At 48.6% G+C, this 26,444-nt stretch overlaps 1 long non-coding RNA gene across 2 annotated transcripts; it reads left to right on the forward strand.

The window, feature by feature from the left end:
- Positions 1 to 4,666: 4,666 nt before the first annotated feature.
- On the forward strand, positions 4,667 to 18,334 carry LOC134486996 (uncharacterized). Of its 2 annotated transcripts, none has more exons than XR_010066651.1 (2): positions 4,667 to 9,344; positions 13,336 to 18,334. It is a non-coding gene; the product is annotated as an uncharacterized LOC134486996 (long non-coding RNA). The 2 variants fall into 2 exon arrangements; XR_010066652.1 differs by having other exon boundaries at positions 17,983 to 18,334.
- The last annotated feature ends 8,110 nt before the right edge of the window (positions 18,335 to 26,444 follow it).

Genomic DNA, 26,444 nt, shown 5'->3' on the forward strand with positions numbered 1-26,444 from the left:
AGTTCATATGTGAAAAGGTCCATGGGGTGGAGTCCACATGATGTGTGTGCACGTGAAGCCACATGTCATTGCTTAGGCCATCCAGCTTGGTTTTTGTTTAGTTTTGTTATTTATTTATTTATTTATTTATTTATTTATTTATTTACTTATTTTGAGGCAGGGTTTCTCTGTGTAGCCTTGGCTATCCTGGAACTCTTTCTTCGTAGCCCAGGCCGGCCTCAAACTCACAGAGATCCACCTGCTTCTGCCTCCCGAGGGCTGGGATTAAAGGCATGAGCCTCCACAGCCAGAGAGCTTGCTTTTTGAGACAAGCTCTTTCACTGACCTGGAGGCTGTAGATTATTCTAGGCTGGGTAGACAGCAGAGTCCACCTGCCTCTGCCTCCCTAGCACTGGGATTACAAACACGTGACACAGTCCCAGACATCTAGGGACTGGACTTGGGTCCTTGTGTTTCCAAGACAAGCGCTTTATGGACTGAGTCAGCTTCTTAGGCCTCTAGAGACCCAGTTCTGTCAGCCTAGCCTGACCTTCTAAAGACTCCACTGCCTTTCAAAGTTGAGCCACCAGCCAGGAGACAAGCACTCAGAGCCACAAACCCATCAAGTGTCATTAAATACCACTGGAAGTATCTAGGGCACAGTTCCTCATCCTGAGAATTGGCAATGAGGAAGGAAAGAATCAGGCCCTTAGCCTGTCCCCCTCTACCACTTCATCTCAACCCGAAAGTCCCGCCTTATGAGGAAAGTGTATATGTGTGTGTGTGTGTGTGTGTGTGTGTGTGTGTGTGTACATATATATATATGAATGCTCCCAGCTAAGAAGGATTGATAGGATTTGGAAACCACTTTCTTTTTATATCTCTTAATAAAATAATTGATTCAGGCAATAATCACTGAAGGATGGAACCATTAATCACAGAGGTTGATAAGGAATGTTCTAATGGGAAGCAGGTCATTACCTCTGATGGCACCGACGTTTGAGAACTTCGTGTGTCCCCTGAGATGCTGTGACACACAAAACTCCGCTTGTGAGATGTTTCCCAAACAAGCGACCGTAGAGAAAGGATTTGGTCCAAGTAGTTTACCTGAGAGATGATTATAGGATAAAGGCTCGGGGTGGTGCTGGGGAGGAAGAAAGCCAACAACCGAAGAAAGAATCAGGGCTGCAGAGGGGGCTACACAAGCGTGAGGACCTGGGTTCGGATCTCCAGCACCCATGTATAGCCTGGTGGATGTGCCTGTGATCACACCACAGGGGAGGTGAAGCCTGGTGGACCCCAGGACCTCACTGGCAGTCAGCCTAGCTATATGGGTGAGCTCTAGGGTCTGATGAGAGACTCTGTCTCGGAAAAACAAGATGACCAGCGAACGAGGAAGACATCCAAGATTGGCTCCTGGTTCTACATGTACTCACATGTCTACACACACACACCACACACACACACACACACACACACACATGCTTGTGCACAAACATGGATGCACACACATGAAAGGTTAAAAACAGTTGAGTGGGTTACACTCAGGCAACAGAAGCTCAAGACTACAGAACATTCCAGAAGCTTCCCCTAGAGAAGGCTGGGGTTTTAGCCTCTGTTTCCCACTCTCTTCTTATCTAAGTGTCTTCCAGGGATGCTGACCTCCCAGTAATCTCAGGGCCAGAGAAGTCCCTTGAGTGGCTGGTTCAGAACAGACAGGTAGAGTATACTAATAACTTCCGGGACTGGCCAAGGACATGTGGCCAGTCATTGCCAGCACTGCTATGGAACCTCGCCAGAGGGTGGGACCTCAGGCTGACCTCTAGTTACTGGAAATACAGGGCAGGGAGGAGGAAAGGAAGGTTATGGTGAAGAATCCAGTGGATGTGTTTTGGCAGGGAACATCCTACAGGACACAGGATCCTCCAACAGGGGGATCTCTGAGCTGGTTCCCACTGGACTTGATCCCAGTAGGACTTCTCTGAGGAGTGTGAGGGAAAGCCCTCACCAGGTCAGGAGGCTGAGGCAGTCCTCCAGGACTCCAGTCTGGGCCTCTACTTTCTGGATTTCCAAAGTTGCTGCTCAGCACTGAGTGGCTTCACAAAAAAGCTGAGGAGAACTGCAGGGCACGGTCAAAGTGGGTCTCGGGCAAGCCATGGTTTCCTCAGCGTCTGAGGCATCTTGACAGATTCTCAGGGGAGCTTGAAACTCGGTCATTGCTGCCAGGCACAGTATCCTGCTCCCTATGTGCACGCACACACACACACACACACACACACACACACACACACACACACACACACGCACACACACCGCCTTGTCTGGACACCCTAGGTAGGTGTCTCTGGTCCTCACTAAGCATAAACATTTCTTTAGGGCTAGGATTCTGGGCTGTAGTGGGTGTGTGAGTGCAGGCACGTGCTACGAGAGCTCTGTGGAGCCCAGCTTTGTTCTCAGGACCACCCAGTACATCGTGGGCCTGATCTACTTCCTCCTCACCGACTTGGGGCTCTCTGTGGATATCCAGGTTTGCTCTGGTCATCTGAGCAAATATCCAAGTTTGTTCAAGGTCGCCTGAGCAGCCACCCACAGTCGCTGAGCGTCCTGCTCTGAAACACTGGGTTGAGCCTGAGGGCAGCTTGTTACTGGGTTGCCTGCCTCGGTCAGGACCGGAGGTCTGTGAAGCTGGTGCAAGTGTCAAGTGACTGGTGTGGGTTCCTGGCACTGAGGCTCTCCTCAGGCTAGGCAGGGCCCAGTGTTTGCCCTGGCTCTATCAGGTGTCACGCTCTTGTGGCCCACTTTCCCTCATCTCTGCCAGTGTCCCCTCCCAACCCCCATTTTTATACTGTTTGGTTTACCCCTGAGGACATTTCTGCCTGTCTCAGCCTCCAGGCTCTTTTTTTCTAACTCAGTTGCTCCATGTTCTTTCTCCCCAGAATGCAATCTGTGACCCAGTTCTTCACAATGCACAGCAGCTCCACAAGCATGGCGGGCGGTCAGGGCCACCCTCACCCACCTTCTCAGCTATCTTCACCTGAGCATGCTGGTAGATGTGGGATTGTCCAGTTTAAAGGCAGGCAGGCGGGCGGGCGCTCTTACAGTCAACAGAATTACAGACAAACCATCCTTTATAAAGACCTCACCAATGAGCTGTCTAAAGTTTTATTTTTTTAAACTTTTTATCCATTCTTTGTTATGATTAATTAATTAATTAATTAATTAATTTTTTATTATATATGAGTACACCATAGCTGTCTTCAGACACACCAGAAGAGGGCAACAGATCCCATTACAGATAGTTGTGAGCCACCATGTGGTTGCTGGGAATTGAACTCAGGACCTCTGGAAGAGCAGTCAGTGCTCTTAACCACTGAGCCATCTCTCCATTCTTTGTTAATTTTGCATCATATACCCCAATCCCACTCATCTGATCTCTGTGTCTGTCCTCTGCCCTTGTAACACGCCCCCCTCCCCAATAAACTTAAAAAACAAAACAAAACAACAACAAAAGCATCCTTCATGGAAGCTGTAGTGGGTCCCACAATATACCCCCTTTCCCACACATCTCCATTGCAGTGAGCCACTGGTCTGGCTGGAGGCCTCCGGCTTCTGCTACACTATCAATACTGGATCCTCCCTGGAGTCCTTTCAGATATCCTGTTGTTGCCCTGTGCCATGGAGATTCTGCAGCTTTAAATCTGCAGGAGTCCAGCAGTTCATAGATGGGGCAGATGTTGGGGGCAGGGGGACTGAGATCCCCGGATCTGGGCCTGGGTGGTAGCTGAGATCAACCGACCAGCTCTCCTGTACCCACACCACCAGAGTGCTCGCCCAGTGTCATAGCCAGCAAGGAACTGGGTCAGCCTCCCTGCTCTCATGCCCTTGGGCTGGTTCACCCACCCCCACACCATCAGGGCCAGTTCTAGTGTGCTGCCCAGGCAAGAAGCTGGGTGTGCTGTAGCTGTTGAGGGGCGGGGCCAGCTCTCCTGCTCCTGACCTCTGGTGAGCTCTCCTGCCTAACATAGGCAGGCTTCACGGGATGAGGGGGAAATGGCATCTCTCCTGTGGCCACCCCACCTCTTGGCAGATGAGGGTTGGGCCATGCCCCCACACTCATGGGCCCCTCACCTGCCCCCCCATACTCCCCCCCCGCCCCCCCCGCAGCCAGCTTTATTGAGCTACCCAGGGGAGGTACAGGGCCGATTCTCCTGATTGCCGCCACGAGGGGCAGGACCAACTCTGCAACAGCCCTCGGCCATCAAAAACATGGTCCCAGGCAGCTGAGTTGCTTCCTTAGCTCTCTTATTGTGGGTTTTGAAACAGGGTCTCCAGATGAAGTTCAAGTCAGCCTTGAACTTGCCATCCTGCCCAGTGGGGAGAATGTTCGTATGCCCATGGGGCTACCCAGAAAAGCCTGAGCCGGGTGGGTGGGCTCAGGCACCTGTCTACGGAGGTCCTCAGCAGAGAGTGAAGAGAGCTGCCTGGTTACTCTTGCCCTCCAGCCAAGGTGGCCTGTTGTAGACACTAGAGAAGCTACAGAGAGGGTCAGTGAGGTGTGGGAGGTGGGTGGCCTGGATCCTAGAAGTTCCAGATGCTTGGGGTAGGGGGAAGGGGAGGGGTTAACGACCTCTGAGCACTGACCGCCCCACTTTGAAGTCCTGCAGGGACTTTTTCCTTCTCCCACATCCTGTGACCTCTGACAAGGTCAGGGCTCACTCCCACTTGCCTGCCCAGTGCCCGGCGCACTTCCCTAGGGGCACGAAGCCCGGGTCTTCTCAAGTCGTGTTCGATATCTAGTTAAGGCGTACATTTATCTCCAGCTTTCCCCGGGACCTTCCCTTTTGATTTTCAAGAACATTTTCTTCCCTCTGCCAAAGCAGTCCTTTCGAATCAAAGGCTCGGCTTTTCTAAAGCACGGTTTGTGATGTGGGCTTCAGTGCACTGGCTGCAAAGTTACTGAAACAATGAGAGGGAACGCTGGCTGTCTCTCTCTCTTTATCTTCTTGCTGTAAAGCTCTAATTCTCCTTGAGGTAAAGTGGAGCCTCTGATTGACGCGAGGACGCGGGGAAAATGAAAGCCAAATTATTATTATTTCAAGTTGTGCTCTTGCGGCGTTCCCGAATGTCTGTGGTGTGTTTGTGTTCCTTGTGTGTTTGTCATCTTTTAACTTTATTCACAGAGTCTTCTGTCACTTGCAACTTAACTGTTTTTAGTCAGATCTAGATGTTTTTCTTATTTTTCTTCTAATGCTGTTCTGGGGTTTGCTTTGTACATTTTGTTCTTAAAATCAAAGGGACTTTGTATGGGTGTTGAGCGCGAGGTGGAGTTCAAATTTTGTACTTGTCTACTTGTATTTATTAAATAATCTCTTCTCATCCAGGGGTCAGAATCCTTCACCCCTAGTACAGAGATGGATAGATGGAATTCATCTTGTTTTATACGATATTTTTTTTTCTTTTCTTTTTTTCGGAGCTGGGGACCGAACCCAGGGCCTTGTGCTTGCTAGGCAAGTGCTCTACCACTGAGCTAAATCCCCAACCCACGATATTTTTATTTATGGCTTGATCGGTCCCTCATTTTTTTGTGCGCGCGCGCGCGTGTGTGTGTGTGTGTGTGTGCACACGCGTGTGTGCATGTACACTTGTAAGCCAGAGGAAGAGGTTAGATGTCCTCTATAGCCCTCTGCCTTGTTTATTTCCTGGACACATTCTCTCACTGAGTCTAAAGCTCACGTGTTTTTTTTCTTCCAAGCTAGGCTAGCTAGCTACTTCCAGCTATCCTCCTGTCTCTGCCCCTCACAGCCATGGGGGTTATAGGCACACGTGACCAATCCAACTTCTTTGTGTGTGTGTTTGAATTCGATAGCTTCGTGCTTCTACAGCAAGCACTCTCACCCACTGACCCATCTCTCCATCCCTCATTTTCACTAGGGGAAATATGTTTTTTGAGACATGGTCTCTCTAAAAAACCTTGGAAGACTTGGAATTCACTATGTAGACCAGGATGATCCAGGACCCACAAGCATCCCCCTGCCTCTGCCTCCTGAGGGCTTCCCTCAGTGTTTCCTTCATTGGTCGTGGTGGCCCATGCCTGCGATCCTAGCCTTCTGGAGGTTGGAGTAGGAGAAGACTGGAGACGCCGAGTCAGGTTTATACACTGAGGGCTACATAGCGAGTCCGAGGTCAGTTCTGGGCTGTGTAGCAAACCCTATCTCAAAACACAGAAAAGCAGGGCTGGGGATATCCTCAGTGGGTAAAAGCACTCATGGGGAGGTCCTGAGGCCAAACACTCAGAGCACACAGGAGCTGGTCATTTTCTGTTGCGTTGGTGAACTCTACAACCAAGGGCAATTTCAGAGGAAAGGGTTTATTTGGCTCACACATCCCAATCACATGTTCTGTCGCATCACGGAGGGCCGCTAAGACAGGAACTCAGTGTAGGAACCTGAGGGCGGGGCCTGATGCGGAGGGAGACCAAGGAGGAGCGCTGCTCACTGGCTCGCTCCCGTGACTTGCTCCGACTTTTTTCTTATTTTTCTTCTAATGCCGTTCTGGGGTTTGCTTTGTACATTTAGTTCCACCACCGAGGGCTGGTCTCTCCCACACCCATCAGTATCAAGAAAAATGCCCGCCTCCCAGACATGCCTACAAGACAAGCTGGTGGAAGTAATTCTTCAATTTCAGTTTCCTCCTCCCAGGTGACCCTAGTTTGTGTGAAGTTGACAAAACGAACCAGCGCACCGTCTGTGATGCTACACCAGGATGGAGATGGGAGGAGAATCCTGGGAAGCTCAGGATAGGTAGCTGGTGTGCACAGCTCTTTAGCAACAGGCTGACCAGGCAGGCCATCCTGCAGCGACCTCGTGTGTGCACTCGCACACAAGAGTGTGCAAACATACGCACACATACATCAGGTACGCGAAAATAGAGCACATTTTCTTTCCCTTTCTCGCAGGATGAGTGTGGAATGGGAGTCCGTGCTTAACAAGTGCAACGTTTCCATTTGGTTCTAGAGATGATGGTGCTGATGGCTATAAGGTGGTGTCTTGGATGTGGCCAGTCGCACCAAGTCACACAATTAAAACAGTTAAGTTGGTGAATGTTGCATGTATTTTCCTATCACAGAAGACTATATTTTTCCCCAGTACGTTTTATTCTTGGGTAGTCAGATTTGTGTTTTTTATCCCTTCCAGATTAACTTGAGAATCAACTTGTCACATTCTATTAAAAGTCCCTTTGATATTTTTATTGCAGTTACATCAAGTTTATGGATTGCCTTGGGGAGAAGTGACATTTTTATGGCCCTGAACCTTCCCCCAGGTGGAGGCCTCCTCATTGACTGGGATCTCTCTTTATGTCTTTTAGTAAAGTTGCATAATTCTGTTCCTATCCGCATGTTCTTGGCTATGTGACAGCTTTAGTTGCTGCTGTGAAGGGAGTCTTGGGTACAGCACAGGAGCTCTTGCTCGAGTGACTCCAGCCCAGCCCTGGGATACATGGCTGGCTCTGCAGGGATGTAGGACAGGAAGCACACACAGGGAGCCATTTCACCAAGATCCCCATGAAGGCAGCAGCATGTGGGTCTGTCCGGAGTTTCATAGCCAAAGGGAGAGGAGGGTTGAGCTCAGCTGAAGCGCTTGGCAAGGTCAAGAAGAAGGACATTCTGGAAGGATCTGAACTTGTCACCAAAAGGGTCACGAAGAGGATGGACTGAGGCTGAGATGAGAACTGTTACTGCTCTTGAGGACGTGGCTCAGGCTGAGGCACCAAGGGATCCTGCCGTGTGGTTATTTTCGTAGCTTCTCAGAAACCTACTGTCCTCACCAGCAAATGAGGGTGAATTATCAGGATAGGTTTCACCATCTCCCCTGGGCTGCATGTGGCAGGAACTGTGTGGGTTGAGTTCATTTTTGGGTGGGGTTCCTGCTGGTCCCCAGTGGACACAGGTGACTTTGAGTCCACGGCTTGGCAAATAGCATGGCTGGGGCTGTGCCCCCATTTATTCTTAGGTCAGGTTCCTACCCAGTGCACAGTATGCACCCCATATTGAGCACAGGGTTGTGTGCGGGCAGTGTGCAGGAAAGATAACTAAAAAATGTGGGGCTTTGAGAAATGAACAAAGTATTTTTCCCCCTGAAGGGTCCTAACTTGTGCCCCAAAGGAAATCCTTCAGCAGAACACCATGGAGTCCTCCTAGTGTCTCCTTTTCTTTTCTTTTCTTTTCTTTTCTTTTCTTTTCTTTTCTTTTCTTTTCTTTTCTTTCTTTCTTTCTTTCTTTCTTCCTTCCTTCCTTCCTTTCCTTCCTTCCTTCCTTCCTTCCTTCCTTCCTTCCTTCCTTCCTTTCTTATTATAAAGGGTCTTTTGTAGCCCAGGCTGGTCTCTAACTCACCACATAGCCAAGGGTGACCTTGAGCTTCTGAGTTTAGCAGTTTATGCGGTGCTGGGGATTGAACCCAGGACTTCATACACGCCAGGCAATAGAGCTACTTCCCCAACTCCGTTTCGTGTATCTCTGCAGAGGTCTGGCAGGACGCGTGCTACCACACACATCAGACGTGGAAGCATCCATTAAGTACTCACCCTAGGTGAGGCGGGAGTTCAGCTTGGTAACAAAGCCTTGGACAGTCTGGGGAGACCGTCATAAAGAACTCTCGGGAAGGATGCTGTATGACAAGGATTAGGCGGGGTGTGGTGGTCCACACCTTTAATCTCAGCACTGGAGAGGTGGAGGCAAGCCATCTCTCTGATTTAGAGGCTAGCCTGGTCTACACAGTGAGTTCCAGGACAGCCAGGATTATTTAGAGAGATAAAATAAATACATAAGAAATAAACAAATGAGAATTTGAAAGAGAATCACAGCTGAAGGACAAGGAGGTGCCCACACGCTGAGAAGAGCTGAGGAGAACATCCTAGGCTAGGGGACAAATTCGCCAAAGACCTGAGGCGGGATGAAGACTCGGGTGCCTTTGGAGAGCTGAACAGGAGCCAGACTGGCTGGCCCTCCATAGGGCTGCCACCAAGTGGGAGTCCCTTGGGATTTCTGCAGTAGCTGGAAGAACTGATACGCTCCCACTGTGTTTCTGCTTCTGCTTCTCCCTCCCAGGGCATGTCACCTCTCCATGGGTACCTATCAGAGTCTTCCACAAGTCAGGTAACAACAGCCCTGTGTTTCCCTGTCAGCCCCCACAGCCTCCTCCTCCATCTGTAGGACGGAAGGAAGAATGACTGTTGAGTTGTTGGAATTTTCTGCAATCAGTGAGGCGGCGGCAGAAGACCGTGCTCCGTCAGGACAGCGCTGGCTGTCTCTTGTGCGGACCTGAGGTGATGGCTGTCACTCAGCGTTATCCTCAGCCCTACAGAAAAAGGTGGGCCTGTGGTGCACATATGCAGTCCCAGCACAAGGGTGGGGTGGGGTGGGGGACAGGGTGGGGGACAGAGTCAGGACAGTCCTTAGGGCTTACAGCCCAGTAGCTGAGCTTAATCAGAGAGCTCTAGTTCAGTGAGAGACACTGACTCCAGAAACAAGCTGCACGGCTGCAGAAGAACAATAACCTGACGTTAACCTCTGGCCTCCATGTGCATGAGCACACATACACACACACACACACACACACACACACACACACACACACACAGGCACACAGACACAGGCACACAGACACACACATGCATGCACATATAAACACACAGACGTAAACATACACATAAACACACACAAACACACATACACATACATGCACACACACATACACAGGCACACACAGGCACACACAGGTATACACAGGTACGCACACACAGACACACACACACATATAAACACACACTCTCATACACATTCAGGCACACACACACAGGCATACACACACACACACACGTACGCACACATAAACACACACCCAAACACACACACACATAAACACACACCCAAACACACACACACACACAGAGGCACACACATACACAGAGGCACACACACACACACAGACACACACACATGTATACACACATAAACACAAACACACACATAAACATACACACATACATACATACATAAACATGCATACCATGCACACACACAGGAACACACACATGCATGCACACATAAACATATACATACAACACACACATAAACATACACACACAGGCATATAACATAAACACATATACAAACACACACATAAACACATACATAAACATACACTTTCACACACATTTAGGCACACACATGCACACACAGGCACACACACACGCACATGCACACACACATAGACACACACCCAAACACACATACTCTTTCAGGGTCCTCAGTTCAAATCCCAGCAACCACATGGTGGCTCACAACCATCTGTGGTGGGATCTGATGCCCCCTTCTGGTGTGTCTGAAGACAGCTACAGTGTACTCACATGCATAAAATAAATAAATCTTTAAAACACTAGTTTGGCTAAAAATTAAGTTCTTGAGTCACACACACACACACACAGGCACACACACACGCACACACACGGCTTTGCAGGTGCTGCTCTATGACTTCTCCCATTTGGTGTGACTTGTTCCATTCTGTTTAGGCACCCAAAGGATTATTTATTAGCTTTACAACCTAATAGTTTTTTAACAACCAATTTTCCTGGGTCTCATTAACTTTTCTTTCTTTTTTTTTTTTTTTCTCCGGGGCTGGGGACCGAACCCAGGACCTTGCGCTTCCTAGGCAAGCGCTCTACCACTGAGCCAAATCCCCAACCCCTCATTAACTTTTCAATACACCTCCTTTTTCTCTAGAACTTGTCTTAAAATATTTATTTTATGTTACCTTAGTTGATTTTTTTCAAAGATTTCTTATGCATCTATGATCTGTGTTGGCTCTTTGTCCCTATAACGAAATACCCAAGGCAGGCTACTTTATAGGCAAAGAGGTTTATTTATTTCAAAATTCTGAACTGCATGACACAGACTCTGGTGAGGGTCCTTCTGGGATATCTCCTGAGAGAAACATCGATCTCTGTTTCTGTGTCCTGTTTCCCCTCCCCATGTGAAGCCACTTCATGTGAATTCCACCCAAATGACCTAATCTAATTGATTTCCTTAGGTCCTACTTCATAGTCAGACTGAGTTTCCACCCTCTCTCTTTTTTTTTTTTTTAAATATTTATTTCATGTATGTGAGTACACTGTCGCTGTCTTCAGACACACCAGAAGAGGGCATCAGATTCCATTACAGATGGTTGTGAGCCACCATGTGGTGGCTGGGTTTTGAACTCAGGACCTCTGGAAGAGCAGTCAGTGCTCTTAACCGCTAAGCCATCTCTCCAGTCCAAGTTTCCACCCTCTTAATATCATTAACGTGTCACACTGTGGCTTAAACTCCTGGGTGAGCTCATGGTCCCTGATTGTTATTACCTTTGTGCTACTGTAACAAAGTACCTGAATCTGGATACTTTATAAAGAAAAGAAGTTGGTTTTCCCCTCATGTTCTAAAGAATCAAGAGCACAGCACTGGTCTGCTGGCTCTGGTGACAGATGGCTTCATGGTAGATGATATTTTAGTTGTCGAGTGGCCATCTATATCCAGCACCTGTGCCATTTGTGCCCCCGGAACCTTGACTAGAACCATGAAAGGAACGGAACAAGCACAGACACAAACAGCAAAGGTCAGGTGGGGTTCTGCTGCGGCTTCACTAGCACCCTCAATCCTCAGTGGTCTCTGTGGCTGAGCAGTCTGAGGAGGTGAATATCGGGGAGGAGGAGGTTGTGGTTGCTAGTGAAGTGACCTATGTGGGTTCAGGACCCCCAAGACCAAATCCTGAGCACAAAGGAGATTTATTTGCAACAGAGAAACAGAGAAACAGCAGAGACAAAGACAGGAGATAGAAGATGAAGGAGGAGGGGAAAGGAACAAGGGAGAGAGGGAAGGGAAGGGATATTTGTCTCCCCAGGGGTGGGGACAAAGGACTGCCTCTGCATGGAGAGGAGACAGATGCCATAGTAAATGGCCGGTTATAAAGGGGAAAGGGGAAACCCCAGTGTTAAGTTGAGTTGGTTTGTTTTGATTGGAAATGTTGATTAAGGGAGCCAAAGGAGGCTTTGATTGCTGGGTTTCAATACTGCCATAGCTGGACCTTGGTAGTCAGCCTCAGGAGGAGGAAGTGGCCAAATAAGTAAATAGACCTTGGTGGCCAGCTTTAAAAATGTAATCTAATGGTTTTTAGCAAGGCAGAGGGAACTGGGGAGAAGGGCAAGGCCTGTTAGAGCCCTGTTTGCAGTCTGAGCTGGCTACCATCCCTACAACTAGTCTATGCACACACCAGCCAGTTTGCAAACACTTGCACTTCTTGAGGAAAGCCTTTCCATCTTCCTTAATCTAGTTACCATTCACTAAACCCCACCTCTTAGAAGTGCCAGCCCCCAGCAGTGTTACCCTGGGGGGCTAGCTTCCAGCAGCTGTGCCACATACTCAAAGCTCCCCCAAACCACAGCAGTCATGTTTTTTTCCTCTAATCAATTAAATTTAAAACAATCGACCTTCCTTTCCTCTTTCCCTGGGGGCTGGGATTGAACTCACAACCTCAACCATGTTCTGCAAGCCCTCTACCACCGCACTCTACGCCCAGCCAGTCCCTCCCCACCCACACCCCTCATGACTTTCCTGTTTTTCCTTTCCTTTGCTTGTGCATTTTAGTGGACTGTTATTTTGTGCTATGTTCACACTGACTGACTTCTCTATTGTGCAGTCTCTGCCATCTTCCTTCGGTCTTTTCCTGAGCCCCGAGCCCTTCTATTATCTTGTTATTATCTCCAGAGCTCTCCTATCAAGCACTTTATCTGGGCGTTTGTTTCTGCTCCTGTGTCCTGTGTTTATTTGACTGCCTGGTTCCTCTTTTCATCTCCTTGCTTGTCCGTGCCCTTCTTGGCTCTGGTATCTGGGTTCAGATCTGGAGGAGGTTCACTGTTGATTGCTAATCTTTGACTGATGTGAACTTTCTGTCCACACGCACTGGCAAGAGGTCAAGGTGGGGAGGAGCCGGGGCTGTTTCAGGATAGCAGAATTTTCCTTTTCTGTATCAATTCTTTGAGTCTGTTTCCCCACAGGTAATGACTGTCACCAATTGAGAACCCTCTTTTTTTTTTTTTTTCTTTTTCTTTTTTTTCCCGGAGCTGGGGACTGAACCCAGGGCCTTGCAAGTGCTAGGCAAGCGCTCTACCACTGAGCTAAATCCCCAACCCCCGAGAACCCTCTTTCTCCCCTTGCCCCAGTTGCCTGGGTGGGATGTTAATTTAAATTTTCTATTTTTAAAGATTAAATAAATTTAATCTCTCTCTCTCTCTCTCTCTCTCTCTCTCTCTCTCTCTCTCTCTCTGTAGGTTTGTACATGCGAATGGAGTGCCCATGGAGGCCAGAAGAGGGTACTGGATCCTCTGGAGTTACAGATAATTATGTGGCAATGGGGTCTGAAAACACCAAACTTGGATCCTCTGTGAGATCAGTAACCCCTGAGCCATCTATCTTTTCAGTACATGTTTCTTTAAATGAATGTGGATTGTGGGTATATGCACATACGTGTGCATGTGTGTATATACTCACACGTGTGTGCACGTGAATATGGAGGACAACCTTGGGTGACTTCCCCAGAAATATTGTACCTTTCTTTCCTTCCTTCCTTCTTCCCTCTCTCCTTCCCTCCCTCCCTCCCTCCTCTCTCTTTCTTTCTTTCTTTCTTTCTTTCTTTCTTTCTTTCTTTCTTTCTTTCTTTCTTTCTTTCTGAGACAAAAATCTCTTACCAGTCTGGAACTCACCAATGAGGCTAGACTGATTGGCCGGATAGCCTGGAGGATTCTCCACCTACTCGACAACACTGTCCTTCTGTGCCAGGAGCTGCCAGAATCCCGCTGCAGGAATCCCAAGGCTACTGTTGGATAGTGACCTTTCACTATGAACACCACAGCGAAGAGGCCAGTCACTCCCTGGGTGGACTTAGAGCCCTGTTTGTCCTAACTCTGTGTAGTCCTGGATGAGCCTTGCTGGGAGTCTGGTCTCCTGGTCTCCAACTGCTGCCATTTACAGACAAACGCCACTTTGCCTGTGTTTGCCAGGCAAGCTCTTTATAGGGCCGCCCTCCCAGCCCCTCGTGCACACACACAGATGCCTGTGGAGGTCGAAGGACAACTCTGTGGAGTCGGTTTTCTCTGTTCACCTTTACACAGATTCTGAACATCAGTATGAAGTCGTTGGGCTTGCCAAGTGCCTTTGCGCGCTCAGCCATCTTACTGACCCTGTTTTGCTTTCTGACGTGGCGTTTTGTTATTGTTATTGTTGTTTTTGTTTTGTTTTGTTGTTGTAGTAGTTTTGTTTTGTTTTGTTTTCTAACTCTGTCACCCAGGCTGACCTGGAATTCACTATGTAGCTTAGGTTGTCTTTGAACTCACAGCCTCAGGCTTCTGAGTGCTGGAATTACAGGTGTGTGTTACAGTGCCCAGAATGTGAACAGTTTCTAAGTCAGCTCTAGTTCTTGTTTGATGAAAACCAGTCAGGTTCTGGAAAGCCACCACACCTTAGGAAGGCCTCTGTTTTGAGGTCCCCTCCCATCCTGCTCTGAAAGGGGAATTCCCTACCGGACCCCTCCCCCAGTTTCCTTCAGTGGCTTCCCATTGTCTTCCTTGGGGCCACACAACTCTGCACTCTGTTGACCTTGCTGGCCTCATCTCCTATGGGCTTGCTCTATCTACATTGACTGACATCCTTCCTTCCCTTCCCTTCCCTTCCTGCCTCAACTTTACTCCAGTGCTTTGCCCCGCCCCCCTCCTGCTCTGGCTGATCTTATTCAGCCTCTGGGCCTCATCTGAGAAGGTCAGTCCACCAGGAGACCAGACTCCTAGCAAGGCTCATCCAGGACTACACAGAGTTAGGACAAACAGGGCTCTAAGTCCACCCAGGGAGTGACTGGCCTCTTCACTGTGGTGTTCATAGTGAAAGGTCACTATCCAACAGTAGCCTTGGGATTCCCACAGTGGGATTCTGGCAGCTCCTGGCACAGAAGGACAGTGTTGTCGAGTAGGTGGAGTAGCACAGCGGAAGCGTTTCCTATCTCCTGCGGGCTCAAGTTTCTATTTTCTTTCTTTCTTTCTTTTTAAAGAATAGAATCTTATAATGTAGCCCAGTCTAGCCTTGAACTTGTCCTTTCTACCTCTACCTCCTTGTTTCCTGGGAGCTGTATACTACTGAAAAGGGACAAAGGGTAACACAGAACTGTCTTATAGCTGGTAGCTCTGGCTTGACCATGGCTGCTGGACAATGGTGGGCTGTGGCTGTAACCCGTGGAGATCTCTGAGGGAACAGGGCCAAAGGGTAGCCTAGAGACAGCATTGGTTTCCCTTTGGATTGTGTTTTCATCGTGCAAACGACACTCGGGCAGCAAAAGGTTATGTTCAAGAAGCAGGCATGCCACTGGCCCCCATCTATCTTCTACATCTGATATGTCGGGAAGAGCACCGGACCTGGAGTCCAGTACCAAGATTGTTATCTGTCTGCGGTTCGGGCCAGGCCACCTCAGGCAGGCTTTACCGCCTATCTCTGTACCTTGCTGTCTCCCTGGCCTGGCTCACAAGTGTATGAAGGCAGCTGGGGAGTGAACACAGTGTGCATTTGCAAGCCCTTGGCGGAGAGTCCAGCATAGGGTGGGTGTACAGTTTCTTTTTGATCGAAGCGATTGCTTTCATTTCTTCTCATGTTTTCTGCCAAGCTTTCATGAAGTCCAGATGAGTGTTTTGCACACTGTGGCCGTTCTTTAAATTTAACTTTGCAGTTAGTTAGCCTTGCCTGTACCAAGGCAATGACTCTGGCGTTTTCATAATTATTTTGTAATGGAACACCTTGCCACTGGATTGATTCATCCTTTTTACGCAGTTGTCCTTCTGCTCTTGGACTTTCTGGTGTTATAAAAGATTCTGAGCTGAGTTCTGGAATCCTTTCATTTGTATCTAGTTTGTATCTCTTCTGTTGAAGCCAGACTATTCATAGTTCTTAGTTACTGTTTCTGTCTACTTTCTGGAATTGTCTGTCCATGGCCTTGGGTGAATATCACTTAGCAACTCAAATTTTTTGTTTTGTTTTGTTTTGTTTTGTTTTGTTTTGTTTTGTTTTGTTTTGTTTTGTTTTAGTGGTGTTTAGAATCTATGAGTGCAAATGCTCAGGTGGACTTTTTTTTTTTTTTTTTTTTTTTTTTGTATTTTTAGATCAGACTTCTCTGTGCAGTCCTGACTGTTCTGGAACTCACTCTATAGACCAGGCTGGCCTAGAATTCAGAGATCCACTTGCCTCTGACTCCTGAGCACTGGAATTAAAGATGTCTGATAGTTTTAGTTATTTTTTGTTACATAAATGTTAACTTGTTTGTCTTTCCATCTTTATATTTGTAATTTTCTCCATTTCTCCCTCTGTTCAGACACACCAGAAGAGGGCATCAGATTCCATTACAGATGGTTGTGAGCCACCATGTGGTTGCTGGGAATTGAACTCAGGACCTCGAGAAGAGTAGTCAGTGCACTTAACCACTGAGCCATCTCTCCAGCCCCCCCCCCCCAACTCCCACACTTTTTAACCTCCACCCCTTCACTCACTTTGAAGACCAGGCTGGCCCCACAGAAATCTACCTGCTTGTATCCTGAATGCTGGGATTAAAGATGTGTGCTACCATATGCTTCCTCCCATTTTCTCCCCCATCAACCTCTTTCTCTCCCTCTCCCTCTCTTCCTTTCCCTCTCTTTCTCCCTCTCCCTCTTCCTCTCTGTCTTTTTGAGTCTCATTGATCCCAGGCCAGTGTCAAACTTGCTGTGTAGCTGGAAATGACCTTGAACTTCTGATTCTCTCACACCTACCTCCTGAGTGCCAGGATGATGGGAACACAGCACGACACACAGGTGCAGGGGACTGAGCCTAGGGCTTTGTACTGAAAACATGAACACCCTACCAACTGAACTACATCCCCAGCATCCCCAGACCTAGTTTTTATAGTTTCTTTTTTTTTTTTTTTTTTTTGGTTCTTTTTTTCGGAGCTGGGGACTGAACCCAGGGCCTTGCGCTTCCTAGGTAAGCGCTCTACCACTGAGCTAAATCCCCAGCCCTATAGTTTCTTTTATTGAATTTATCCAGCGTCTAACATGATGCAGACTTCTGATCTGGGTACCAGGTGCATGAAGAGGCATGGGGCAACAGACAGGGTAGGCTCTGGTTTGCAGAATGGAGGCACAGCCATGGAAGCCATTGCAGTGTGGCCCGATGATTAGATATGGAAGAGCAGCAGTCAAGGTTGTGGGACTCTGCCAGCCTCATCTGAAGAACGACCATGGGCTAGTTCCCTCAAACCTCACAAAAGTCTGGAGGTTTGATAGCTGTTTTTATTTACCCCATCCTGAAGATGAGGAAGAGGATGGTTTCATGTTTTCTCCAAGCTCCAAAAGCAAGTCACAGCCAATAGCATTTGAAGTAAAAAAAAGGGGGGGGACTTTGGAGACTGGAGAGATGGCTCAGTGTTTAAGAGCACTGACTGCTCTCCCAGAGGTCCTGAGTTCAAATCCCAGCAACCACATGGTGGCTCACAACCATCTGTAATGGGATCTGATGCCCTCTTCTGGTGTGTCTGAAGACAACTATAGTGTATTCATATATAATAAATAAATAAATCTTAAAAAGGGGGGAACTTCAGAGCTTGCTTTCTTCACCAGCTCCCCACCAACAATAAGTAAGTAGTTAGTGGTGTGGTGGCGATGGCAGCAGGGTCAATGGAGTCCCCTCAAGGGAACACCTTCAGGGGGCAGTGAGTCAAAACTGAGCACTGGAAAACAGAAGATAACTTCAGGAACAGTGAGGGACCAGAGAGGAGTGGTGTGACACAAAGCAAGGCTAGCATCCCAAAGGGACAAAGAGCCTTCCCTTGGGACACGGAGTGGCCCGAGGCCCAGGACTCCTGTGAGCTCTAACTGCCCACCTTTCAGTAACCTGATTATTCACCACAGGTGCCATGTAGGAACGTGGAGATGAGAAAGACACTCAGGGTTCTGTCTGCATGGAGTTTCTGGTCCTGGAAGAGGTGAGAAGGAAGCTGGTTGGAGAATATTTGCCATTCATCAGTGCTCAGCAGACCCTAAGTTTCCTTTCAGGGCCTGGAGAGATGGCTCAGCAGTTATGAGCACTGGTTACGCCTCCAGAGGACCTGAGTTTGATTCCCAGCACCAACGTGGCAGCTCACTACAGTTTGTAACTGTACTCCTGGTGAGATCTGCAGGCACTGTGTGTGCACAAGAGGCATGGACATACATGAAGACAGAACACTCATTACACATGAAATAAAAAAATATTGTTTAGTAAGATTTTCTCCTTCATTTTGGATCATTCCCAGGAACCTGAATTGCTCCTTATCAAAGCCCAAGGTAGCTTCTTTGCAGCTGCAGCCTCCCTTGCAGCTGCAGCCTCCCTTGCAGCTGCATGCACGTGTATGGCCTAGACTTCCCCAGTAGATTTTTTGGCTATGATGACATCCTGGCATCTCTGTTCTAGAATCAGCAGAGGCTCTCCCATGGGTCCCTGCAGTGTGTGACTTGGAGAGACCCTCTCCAAAGCTGCATCTAGAGCCTGTTACTTTAATGTTCCCAGTGTGTTCTGCTTAAACCTTCAAGCAGGAGTACTAACAAGTGTTCAAAGAGAGAAAGAATCTATTTAGATACTCAGAGGAACTCAGGGGTTGAGAGGTTAAGAGCTTGGTTCTAAACCCACAGAACCTAAACCCACTAGAATACAGAGAACAAGTGCTCCTACTGAGGTGCTCCCATCTAGGTGCTCCTGGGTGGACATTCTCCTGGTGTGCTCAGTCCAGCTCCCCACCCTGGTGCTGCTAGGTGGATACTCCCAGTTTACCCAGTCCCTCAGGGGTTGCTCACAAAGTTGATCATTGGATCTCCCTTTTTTGATACTCATCCTGGATGGGCAGAACAAGGCTTTTCTGTCCCCTACTGAGGCACACAGGCTGCCACTGGCTGGGAAGAACCTCCGTTCGTGGTGCCCAGGCACGCATCTCTGGATCTTTTGCAGGGACTGCAGTTCAGTGTGTGTTGTCATGTGATCCTGTCTCCAGGTCAAGGATCATGAATGAGGGACTAGGGTTTGAAGCCTTATGGACATATCCCAGGACAAAAGGACAAGTAGAGTCAACTCAGGGCTGTGGCCCTGGGCTGGAGCTGTCAGCTCTAAGCGTGTCTGTCTCTCAACAGGCTGGCTCGGTGCCCTTGGGAGCCAGGCTTGTAACCTTGAAATCACTGTGCTGATCATCTGTGGAGAGATAACAGGGGCCCTTGCCCACCATTCTGGATCTGCTTTAATGAAACTATATCTTGGGGGAGGAAGTAACTAGGAGGGAGTTGAGGAATCACACAGACGGGTTTATCCACAGGCCTGTTAGCAGAGCCCGAGAAGCAAAGCCTTTTCCTGTCGGATATATTTCTCCGCATCTCCCAAGGCTGGTGGATCGATAGCTACAAACAGCCAAAGTAAATTTCTGTCTTGCTCCTTATGCCCTCAGATGGAGGGGTGGACGGCTAGAAAACTCAGGCTCACATCAGGAGTTACGGCTATTTTCCCGGTGTGCACAGTGAGTCATGATAGCGCTTTGCATATCAGGGCCCCAGTGCCTGTTTCAAAAACAGAGACTGAGCCTAGGAGAAGAGGTGCCTGCACCTGCCCTGTTGGCCTCGAGGACTCTGGGTCAGTTATTCGGAACCCTGTCGATGTCTGCAGCTGGAAGCCATGCCCGTCCTCTGGGAAGGGAAGGCCTCTGATCAATGTCACACAGCTAGTGCATGGCAGAGCTGGGCAGAAGCCAGCATGTGGGTTGCAGTATCCTTGCTCCGAAAGCTTGTCCTCTTGAGCCATCTGGCCTCTGTACGCAGGCCGGGGGAGAAGTTGGAGTCTCCTACAAACCTCCTGCAGGAAGAAGAGCCTCCTTCTGGTTGTAGCACCGAGGATATGGAGAGCGGAACAGGCTTCCGAAGGACCTGCTCCCCAGGGCTGCAGCACTATTTTTAGCCTCAAATCCATCAATAAATGGAGCCTGGTGGAGCCAGAGCCTCCTGGCTGACTGATACTAAGAACAAGAGGATCATTTACTAAGCACTTCGCGTGCAGGGCATCGTCTCCCTGGGCTGTCGGCTTCTGTCTGCACCCCATTTGCCGTAGTCACCAGGATAATCCCTGTCACTGCAAATACAGAAGGAACATGAAGCTCAAAGGGTTGGGGAAGCCCCGAACCTTATGCATGGAGTCATGATCTAAATGCAAACCATACTCCTCAGGCCCGTGGCCTCCTTGTCCATCTCTCGTGATCCTCATAGCTACTCTGATGAAATTGGTCCTGGCTGATCACAGGATCACAGTCTGATCAGTGAATAGTTACGATTCTTAGAAGGCGTGTCACACAGGAGGTGACACTAGCTGGCTGGGAAGGCTTTCCAACTGGAAAACCCCAGATGGAGGGGGCCTGGTGGTGTGAGGGAGGAGAATACAGCACAGGTAAAGTTCAGATGTGCCAGCATATATGGAATATATCACACCTACCCGGAGCAGGAAACAGTCCACTGAGACTGGGGGACTAAGGGTGCAGGCAGGACAAGATGGAGAAAGATCTTAAAGGCAGTTCAGAGGAGACAGCTGCTGGGAAAGCACTTGCTGTGCAAGTCTGAGGTCCTGAGTTAAAATCCTTGGCACCCATGTAAAAGCCTAGAAATATAATAAGCACCTACAATCCCAGGGCTGGGAGGCAGAGATGGGAAGATACCTGGGGTTCACAGCTCAGTGAGTCTAGCTGAATCGGGGAGCTGCAAGGTCAGTGAGAGACCCTGTCTCAAGGAATAAGATAGAGAGAGACTGAGGAAGACACCGGACTCCTCTCCAGGAATGGGTACACATGATCACACAAACACGCAGACACAAGTGTGTGCACAGAGGATCTTGAACATAGGAAGCTGTCATGTTTGCACTTAATGTAGACTGTAGGTCGAGCTGGAGTTTGAGGGAAAGACTCCAGAGAAGTTGACACTTCAGGAAATGACTACCTGCTGGGTGCGCTCTGTGTGCGCTGTGTGTTCTGTGTTACGAGCTTTCCAGAGACATCACGTAATTCCCAAGTCAGGTGCTCAGCCAATATTAGCCCTTGGGGGACCTTGTTAGCCATCTGTGACAGATGAGGAAACTGAGGCCATGAGAGATTAGTGATGTTCTGATCACCACAGTGAGATTCTGGAAATGCTGCCCTGTCAAGTGAAAGAACTTGTGACAGATGTTCTCAAGGGGGAGGGCGATTACCTGACATCCAGGAATAGGGACCACACAGCAGGCTTCAGAGGTGACAGAGAAGCCAATCATGTTATCTAGCTACCTTCCTTTCTCCTCCCTCCTCCCTTCTCCCTCCCTCCTCCTTCCTGCTTCTCCTTCCTCCTTCCTCCTCCTCCTTCTTTTTAAAGGCAGGATCTCACATATTCCAGGTTATTCAAAAGCTCGCAGATAGCCAAGGGTGACCTTGAACTCCTTATCCTTCTCAATCCACAACCTGTGATCTCTGTAGAGCTGGGGATCAGAACAGACAGAGCTTCATACATGCTAGGTGAACATAGTAAGCCACACCCTCGGCTCTCCTGTAGTCCTTTAAATAAGTTTGTTCATAGCCCCCAGAAGGTGGCAGCTAGGTCTTCTCACCATGAAGTTCCTCGGGGCTGAGATGGAGGGGTGAGGAGGGGGTGAAGGGCAGAGTCTTAAGTTCCCACTAGCCAGGGCTCAGAGGTCAGGGGTCAAACCACCTCGTAGCAAGCCTGGGAGTGAGTGAAAAGGAATCAGTCTTTTTCTTTCTTTCTTTTTTAAAGATTTATTTATTATATATAGGTACACTGTTGCTGTCTTCAGACACACCAGAAGAGGGCATCAGATTCCATTACAGATGGTTGTGAGCCACCATGTGGTTGTTGGGAATTGAACTCAGGACCTCTGGAAGAGCAGTCAGTGCTCTTAACCACTGAGCCATCTCTCCAGCCCCATTTACTTTGTTTTTGTAACAGAGTTCCCATAGCTTAAGCTGGCCTTAGACTTACTCTGTGGCTGAAGATGACCTTGAGTGTCTAAGCCTCCTCCTGCCTTCACCCCCTGAGCGTTGGCTTTGCAAGCATGAATCACCCTCACCAATTTACCTCGTGTTAGCAAACGCAAAATATCATGGATGCTAGGCAAACTCTGTGTCAACTGAGCTATCCCTCCCGTCCCCAAACTGGATTATTCCCAACACAAAATAAAGTACTATTGAATTCCGTTCCACAGATTAAAGCATCTCCAAGTCCACACAGAGGTTAATCCCTGAATGATGTAATCAAGGAATTGGGGCAGAACCTGACTGTGGCATTCCAAATGACAGGTGCAGCTTCTGCACTTGTAAGGAGGTGGGACACAGATTCCCCCATGTGGAAGATTGTCCTTGCATCATGACCTCCCCGTCGTGGTTCATAGTAGGAAGGGGGATGGGGAGGGGAGGAGGAATCTGTTTAGTGGAGAACGCTGACCAGATGATCCAGGTCAGCATCAACAGTGATGTCCTACCTGTCCACTGGCAGCCTTGATCAGGGTGCCAGTAGCACCTAGACATCTTGGCAAAAGGCCACCTTCATGTACCCACACTTAGCCACCAGCAGCAGCCACATCCTCTGTTCTTAGCCACCAGCAGCAGCCACATCCTTTGTTGGTTTCGGCTGTCAATGTCCTTGCAGGATGAGGACCCCAAGCCCCTGGCTTTGAACTCAGAGGCACAAAGAGTTCAGTCTCTTCACTACTACTGCCCAGGACTCATGTGTGTGACGTCTTCAAAGGGGGAGGACAGTGTCACCTAGACATTTGAAGTTATGGGACTGGCACCTTCCAGTGGCAGCAGGTGTGACCCTGAGTGCACAGCTGTGTCTATAAGAGTCCCCAAGGAGTCAGAAGGACAGTGCCCCCTCAGAAGTTCCTGGGTGCAGTTATGTCTGGTCATAGGACTGAGCCTCAGGACACAGAGCCTCTGCCTGGGGGCTTCCAGGGTCTGCTTTTTGGTTTTCTAGTTGATGAGTTTGGCCTCTATGAACATATCTATCAGCAAGTGCAGGAGCCCGGAACATGTCCATCTCACCCGCATCTCGGGTTGCTTCCTGTGGTGGCCGGAATAAGAATGGCCCCCATAGCTCATAGATGCATGGTCCTGTTGGAGGAAGTATAGCTTTGAGGGTTCGAAAGTTCACATTCAGGCCCTGGTCCAGACCCAGGCTCAGTCTGTATCGTGGTGGTGCAGCTCTCGGCTACTGCTCCAGTGCCGTGTGCCGCCATGCTCCCTGCCATGACAGTGATAATGGACTAGATCTCTGAAACCATAAGCAAGCCGTCAGTTGAGTTGCCTTGGTCATGACGTCTCTTCACAGCAATAGAATGTGTGCTAAGACACCTCTCCTTTGTGTGTGAATTCTGTCCTGTTTCCTGGAGGTCATCTGTTTGTGTCCTCCTCATCCCTTTCTCTACCAAGTCTTTAGCTTGCTCTCTTCTGTTGCACCCCTTTTTGCACACCCTCCCTCAGTTCCTCTGACAGTTTAGCCTTCCAGCCCTGCTCAACTACTCCGCCTACAACCTCCGACCCCAGGGCCTCACAAGCCCCGGCCCTAATGCCACAATTGTTATTTAGTAGAAAATATTTGGAAACATAAAATTTATTTCTTCTTCTGTAAGCTGGGCAGGGATGGTGCCTTAAATCCCAGCACTTGGGAGGCAAAGGCAGGCAGATCTCTATGAGTTCTACTTTTAAATTTAGAAGAAATATAGAAAAAAAAGTGAGATGTGTTTATGTCAGGAGAGAGGGAAGTAGAAAGAGAAAGAGGGAGTTGTGGCGGGGGAGGACAGAGAGGGGAAGGGGGAGAGGGGGACGGGGAGGGGGGAGGGGGAGAGGGAGGAGAGAGAGGGGAGAGAGGGAGAAGGGAAATGGGGAAAGGGGAGAAGGGAGAGGGAGAGGGAGAGGGAGAGGGAGAGGGAGAGGGAGAGGGAGAGGGAGAGGGAGAGGGAGAGGGAGAGGGAGAGGGAGAGGGAGAGGGAGAGGGAGAGGGAGAGGGAGAGGGAGAGGGAGAAGACACACCATGTATGCCAGGTATGGTGTAAGCCCAAGGATCTTGGCTGTTGCAGAGATAGGCGCTTACTTCCACTTGGGAGCAGAATTAGGTTTCAAGAGAGTGGAGCGTTGGTCATTTCCACGTGGCAGTTGCCTCTGGTACCAGGGTCACCCTCCCTCAGCTTCCCTAGTTTAAGCAGTTAGGAGCTCGCACTGTTCTTTCAGAATACCTGAGACCTGAGTCCAATTCCCAGGACACATGTCTGTCAGTTCCCACCTGCCTATAGTTCAGCTCCAAGATGCCATGGGCATTCTTTTTCTTTCTTTCGTTCTCTCTTTCTCTCTTTCTCTCTTTCTCTCTTTCTTTCTTTCTTTCTTTCTTTCTTTCTTTCTTTCTTTCTTTCTTTCTTTCCTTTCTTTCTTTCTTTTCTTTCTTTCTTTCTTTCTTTTATGTATGTGAGTACACTGTTGCTGTTTTCAGACCACACCAGAAAAGGGCATCAGATCCCATTGCAGATGGTTGTGAGCCACTATGTGGTTGCTGGGAATTGAACTCAGGACCTCTGAAAGAGCAGTCAGTGCTCTTAACCACTGAGCCATCTCTCCAGCCCCCTGCCCTGGGTATTCTTACAGTTTCTGGAGGCACGCACAAACGCTGACATGCACATACACATGCATAAGTACACACATAGACACAGATACACACACAGACACAGATACACACACAGAGACGACCTTTTTTTTTTTTTTTTAGACAAGGTTTCTCTGTCTTAGAACTCACTCTGTAGAACAGGTCGGCCTCGAACTCAGAGAACTCTGCCTGACTCTGCCTCCCGAGGGTTGGGGTCGAAGGTGTGGGCCAACACTGCCCAGCAGAAATAAAGTAAATCTTAACAAAAGCAAAAGAAATTCAATCCCAGCACAGAGGAAGTAGAAGTAGGTGGGTTTGTGAGTTCAAGAACAGCCTGGTCTACACGGTGAGTTTAGGACAATGAGAACTACAGGAAGATACTCTTTTCTCAATCAGTCAGTCAGTCAGTCAATCAACCAATCAATCAATTTTACATCATATGTATTAATTTTGGGATAAGGAAAATGCAGAAATCAAAGGCAGAATGTTAGGAGGAGCCAGCAGCCTTCCATCCGGGGCCTCTATTGTTTTCCTGTTTGACGTCATAGAATGCCACTTTGAAATAGTCTTTGAAAATACTACCTCTCTCCATCTTAAGACTCTTAAAATAGCAACTTGGCCGAGGCCAAGTCTGGAAAACACTCTACCCGTGGTGAAGGTTACTATCACTGGTAGCTGTCACCTGCCCCAGTAGGACGTGACAGAAGACACTTCCCCCTCATGGCACTCTGAAAAATGCTGACTGCAGGAGGAAGCCATTAGAGAAACCCCAGCTGATAAACACTGTACAGGAGAATGGGTGCCCCTCAAAAACTGTCAAGGTCACGAGAAGCAAGGAGTGATGAGGACACCGTAAACAGGGGATGACAGAGCCTCCAGTGCCCAAGCCCGAGCCTGAGACCCAAAGGTCACAGGGGATTCAGAGCTTAGCAGACAGCCCTGTGGTTGCTGAGCTGAAGGGACTGTTACCTCATAACACACAGGGCGAGCAAGCAGGGCAGCAGGAAGTGCAGGGAGCGAGCTTCTAGAAATATATACATTTGCACCCCCGCCCCCAAGCTGGGAATTACACTGAAATAAATAAGCTTTGAGGACAAACATTATCCTTGGGTTCCACATTTCTTTTTAAAAAGTATTTTTTTTTTGGTATGCTTCTAAAAAATGGTTTTGAAATAATCGAAGGCAGGAATTCAGACACATAAATCCACAATAGTAATGTGAGATTTAAAAATACCCCACTGACGCGGGGTATTTTTAACCCATGACTGATATTTAAAAATACCCGCCGAGGGCCTGGAGATGTGGCTCAGTGGTTAGAGTGCTTGCCCAACGTGCCTGAACACACACCCCCCCCCCCCCATGCGCTCCATCTCTCGCACTGCATAAACCTCGGTGTGGCGATCCACACCTGTGGTCCCAGAGCCCTAGAAATTAGATTAAGGTTACTATTGGCTACTTACTGATTTCTAGGCCTGCCTGAGGAGATTCATGAGGCCCTGTCTCAACGAACCAAAGCAAATCAAACCAAAACCCATAAGAGAAAGAAATTGATATATCAATTAGATGAAAAATATTTTCAAATATTGCTTCCATTCTCCCGTTCCAGTGTGACTTCCTGCTCTCTTCAGAGGAGGGGAGGTGGAAGTGGCTTCCCAGAATCCCTTGCAACTGGTATTTTATTGTTCGTATCTATT

The sequence above is a fragment of the Rattus norvegicus genome, chromosome 5, assembly GCF_036323735.1.
Source record: "Rattus norvegicus strain BN/NHsdMcwi chromosome 5, GRCr8, whole genome shotgun sequence".
NCBI classification, from domain to species: Eukaryota; Metazoa; Chordata; class Mammalia; order Rodentia; family Muridae; genus Rattus; species Rattus norvegicus.